We start from the raw sequence: 5,331 nt of genomic DNA, 5'->3' as shown, positions 1-5,331 counted from the left end.
TTATCAGTGAGCTCACCCCCCCCCACCTACCTTGCCCTAAAGTTTGGCACGTTACTTCTGGGACACCCTGTATATATATATATCCATAGGGTTCTCGGAATCGGCTCTAACGATTATTTCTTGATTCCAAAGGTTTTGATCGAGAATAATGTTTATGTTGCGATTTTTTTTTCACTCTGCTTTCACTGAGCTTTATATTTTCGCTCGATCATAAGGATTACTTTTGATTTATATTTTTTTTGCTCAGGAATAATGATAAACTTGTGATTTTTATTTTTCCGGTTCAAGAATAATGATTGACACCTGATTTTTATTTTCTTTCCCCCAACATAAAACCCAAAACCTTATACAACCAATATCATATGAATTATTGGCTTGAAATTTTGTAAGAGCACACCAAGAAAACACCAAAATAAGTTTCTTATAGTTCCTGAACGGTCCATTTTTATTTAATTTAAAAAACCGTTATTTTCATATTTGATGTACTTATCTAATAACAGCTTGACTATTGTTAATCCGATTTTGAAAATCAAACATGTTGTGAAAAGGGAATCTATAGACCTTTAAAACTTTGTATAACGTTAGAATTTGCATGTTGGTAGTTTTCATCGGCTAAATTAAAAAAAAAAAACCCTATTTTTATACCCGAGCGCACTTGTGTACAAGGGTGTAATAACCTCGCATAACGCTTATTTGAAAAGCCTAAAAGAATCGAGATACATAGATATAGACAAATGCATACATAAATGCTCAGAATGAAAAGAGAAGTCGACTAAGCGTGTCTGTCTGCCCGTCCGTCCGTCCGTGTACACGATAACTTGACTAAAAATTGAGATATCTTTACGAAATTTGGTAAAGAGGTTGCCCCTTACCCAAGGTAGGTTGGTGTTGAAAACGGCGGAAGTCGGAATGTAACTACTAGAGAGGTAGCAAACCATATGTATTCGTTACTTAGTAACGGGTAAAACCCCTGACTTGAAGTACCGAATCGTTACTCATATAATAATCTCGTTACGCATTTTCAGTGAACTAATACAACAATAGATATTTAGTCTGTTCCAATAGCAGTCCGGTTTACAGGATTAAGTCAGAACTTACAGAAAGTCGTTCCTATAGACATAAAACCTGTAAGTGGGAACACTTTTAAGAGAGTAACTGAGCAACTGTTCCTCGCCAGAAGTTACAGCATTTAGGTTGCCAACAGAGTGGAAGCGAAGCCGATGACGAGGATGAAGACGAAGCCGAAGACGAATTGCTTGCGTTGCGGGCAAGCTGGCGAGTGTACATAGTGGAAGATGAATGATAAGAAGATTTGTTTCTAAATAAAACCCTTTTTTTAGATAAAATCAAAAGAAAATAAAGAAAAAACAGCAATTTATGAAATAATTTGTATAGGATAACTTGTGGAGAATTTCGCCACTTGTATTATGTGTTACGGCAAGACGGACAGACATTTTTCGAATATACAAGAATTCCAATTAATACGTTTGATTACATTTTGCCAAAAATTTAGCCAATTTCTTAAAAAACGCGTTTTTCACAATTGCAAACAGTTAAATAAATTGGAAACAACTCATCACAGCAAGCGGTTCGTCATTGAAAACAGTACCGCACTGTTTCAAGCTGACTGCTTGCGCAACGTCTTCATCTTCGTCTCCGTCTTTGCTTGCTCTGTGATCACTTTCATATGTTTACTACTGCACTGTTTTTCGTCTTCGGCTTCGTCTTCGGCTTCGCTTCCACTCTGTTTGCAACCTAAGTCCGGAGTTTTTCTTCCTGTAAGCTCATGAAAAGTGTCAAACGATAGGCAGGGTTGCATTTGTAAACGAAAACAGAAAGCGTTGAAAGCAAAGAACCTTATATTTGTTAAAAAATGGATGTAAAGAAAGAAATATTTGAATGTGTATAGATTTTCATAATTATTTAGTGATATTTCAGCCAAATCAGTGTTGTACTACTGACATGTAAAGTAACCTGCTGACATTTTTACAGGAATAGTGGGTTTTTGCGTTTCCGTACACTTCTGCATCTGTTCTCCTTTTACTCTCACTTGAGAGAGTAAAATTGTAGTTTGACAGTTCCACAGGTTTTAGTCCGCAGTTCAAAGGAACATACTAATTGTGGGTAGCGTTGCCGTTTTGATTAAATTTAAGCAAAAGGAAACTGCCTGTTAAAATGTTGAATTTTTCTTCGTTTTGCTAAATTGTTTGATTAAAATAGTCAAAAAGGTAAAATTTCCCTTATCATAGTCATAAAAGTCACCATTTCAACCAATTTTCCAATTTTATTTTAGGAAGACTGTTATCCATATCCCGCATAAAGTTCCAGGAAATGTTTCTCTACGCAACTCCTGACTACGGTAGCCACTTTGGTAAAATGTTACCAGAATTCTCTTTGGTAATTTGGTAATTTCCGATCTCATTTGGTAACTTTCAGGCAAAATGCTTAAAAAAATTAAAATATTTTTGAATATCATACATTACCTGCGGCAAAATTACATATACGCAGCTGATTTCTAAAGGCTCTGGCACATCAGCATCCGTGCTGCTTTGGCGTTGGTTTTGCTTTGACAGCTAAGATAAGCACATACGTTTATATGAAGCTGTTCACATAGGCAATGCTGACGCCAGAGCAACACGAACGCTGGTTTACTCTTGCCATTTTGCGCGCGTTGACAGTCCATTGATCAAATCAATCGCTTTTTGCTTATAAACACACAAAATCATGCAAAGAAAAAACGAACAGGGACCGCGACGCCCAAATGCTTCTATTTTAAAAATGTTTGAAAATGTTTCTTAATTGTAAAATTCCAGTTCAAAAACTAAAAAAATCGCTGTCAGAGCATTCATTGTAGCAAACACTTCCGCTACTTGCGTTTCTGTCAAAATGAAACAACGCCTGAGCGACGCGAAAGCTGTATGTGACAGAGCCTTTATTGAATGAACTTGTGTTTGATGATAGATACGAAATTGTGATTTATGATTGGCGATATGCCCATACATATCTGCATACACATGTGCGATGATAAGCTAGGGTTTTGGTCGACGAGATTTTAATAATAACCTGTGAAATAATGAAGGTATCCTTGCCTCAAAAGAGATTTATTTCCGTACTACATAGTAGTTTATTTACAATGTTAAAGTTGATTTAAATTTAATCAAATAAAAGTACAAGGAATTGGTCTAAAGGGATGAAAATCTATAAATCAGTGATTTCGCTGGATCTCAAATTTTAATTAAAAGTCAAGCTACTAACAAAGATAATCGATAGGTTAATAAAATATTTATATGGAAACTTTCATATAAGCTCGAAAGTGTAAATGTAACGCCCATTGTTTATTACAAAAGAAAAAAGGCTTTTAATACTTTTGGTAACTTTTTGGTAATAATTTTAAATAATTTTGGTAAATTTTTTTCCAAGTGTGTGGCAACCGTGCTCCTGACTCGCGGTCGTCGCATTTTCAAACATGCGATTGAACTTCTGCCATGAAATCGCTGCTCATAAAAACCATTTACCGTTCGGAGGCGACCCAGAACTTTAAGTCCCTTCACTGGCATGACAAGATCAACACGCACATTATAGATAATATGGTTTTGGTATTTTATGCAAAAAAAGGAACGGGCAGCTAATTATTGTAAGAGTATATGTTGAAAGCCTGAAAGAATGTGTAGGTAAATAAATGTTTTTAAATTAAGCAACTGTTAGAGTGTGAAATCCTTACTTTTTACGAAAAAACTGAGCTTTATATTGCCTTTGCTTACTTAGTTGCTTACTTTTTATTTCTATACCCAATTTACCAAGCTTGGTAAGGAAAGCCCAAATACGGCTTTATTTAAACCAAGCATTTTTCGTTTAATTAAGACCCGTTAAATAAGTTGCTTGATTTTTACGGGATTTAGTAAATATTTTGGTCGATTTTGGTAAATTTTTTTTTTCGGACGAAGCAAAACTGATTGTGGGGGAACGAAACTGTTCTCAGAGTAGAAATGAACGTTTGTATCGATACAAAAGTATGTACATCAGTAGTGGGCACTTCATATCACGCGTACAGCGCACCTATACGCTTTTCACACATATTTGCTCACACATTGGCGCGTTCATAAGTCGTAACTGTTGGATAACCGTTGGCTGTTTGTCTTAGAAACGCACAGTTGAGTAGTTACGCTCAGCTCAACAGTTGGCAACTTTCCGCCATTTTTACCAGCGGAACATTTTTACGCTACCTGTACTCAACGTGTTGGGCTTAGCCTAAACAGCTGATCGAAAAGACTTACGCCGCTTTTATTAAATTTAACGCCGCTTTGTTGGGTGGCAGTTGCAAACAAATTTATTATATTTTATATTACTGGCGTGATAAAGTAACTAAAATATTTTATAATAATACTACGTTTCTAAATATATGTTTCTAAGATGTTTGCTATATAATTTTACACTGTTTAAATCATTGTAACATTCAACGACTTTTTCAACACGGCGGCCGCTCAGCGTTGAATTCTAAATAGTATCGGCGCAACTATCTCTATTTGTTGCAATTTCATTTGTTTACATTTATCAGCTGTTCATTTGGCAGCATATTCATCAAGGCGTTTCTAAAACGTAATTGTTGGGTTCAACAGTTGCCAGCAGTTTCGTAGCAGATGAGCTAAACAGCTACGTCTTATGAACGCGACCAACATATTGCCGAACAAAAAAACGAAATTCAACCAATGAATCAGTCTCGCATAAGTTGTTGCCGCGGCATGTTGCGTTGTTTGCACACTTCAAAGCGCGCAGTTTTTGCCGAAAATTAAGAGTTGTGCTTGCGTTTTTCTTGAATTCCAGAATCATGCGCGCACAACCTCCTCGTTTCAACAGAAGTAATCGACTGAATGACCGAGTCGTCCGTTCTCGGCAAAAGACAATAACACATGCTCAAAATATGATAGTTGTTGAAGACATGGGCAATAATTGCATCGCTTCCCGATACCTTCTCATAGATATTAATTTGCTATTGTAAATTCAGTTCATATCTTTCTAATATATATTATTGTATAATATATATATTGTATAATATATATATTGTATTATTGTATTGCCCCTAACCAAATATTGTACATACTGTCACCTCATCTGACTTTGTATTTTCGAAATTGAAATGTAGTAGTCGAACTTGATTCAATAATACAAGGTTAGATAATTATTGACAGCTGCGGTTTGACACTCCCTTACAAAAGGCCGCATTTACGAAGGACGGAGAAAAGGGGAGCAATGAAATCTCTTGGTGCGAAAATGGTAGTAGAAAAGTACACAAAGTAGGCAATTAGTAGTGATATTCCTTTTGTAAATTCTAAA

At 35.8% G+C, this 5,331-nt stretch overlaps 1 long non-coding RNA gene across 1 annotated transcript; it reads left to right on the top strand.

Moving 5' to 3' along the window:
* Positions 1-1,050: 1,050 nt before the first annotated feature.
* LOC108362606 (uncharacterized) lies at positions 1,051-1,827 on the top strand. Its single transcript, XR_001847491.1, has 2 exons — positions 1,051-1,193; positions 1,761-1,827. It is a non-coding gene; the product is annotated as an uncharacterized LOC108362606 (long non-coding RNA).
* The last annotated feature ends 3,504 nt before the right edge of the window (positions 1,828-5,331 follow it).

This window comes from Rhagoletis zephyria, unplaced genomic scaffold, assembly GCF_001687245.7.
Source record: "Rhagoletis zephyria isolate East Lansing unplaced genomic scaffold, Rhagoletis_zephyria_1.1 Rzeph_scaffold_01051, whole genome shotgun sequence".
In the NCBI taxonomy this organism is placed as follows: Eukaryota; Metazoa; Arthropoda; class Insecta; order Diptera; family Tephritidae; genus Rhagoletis; species Rhagoletis zephyria.
This window is presented reverse-complemented; position numbering and strand designations above follow the sequence as displayed.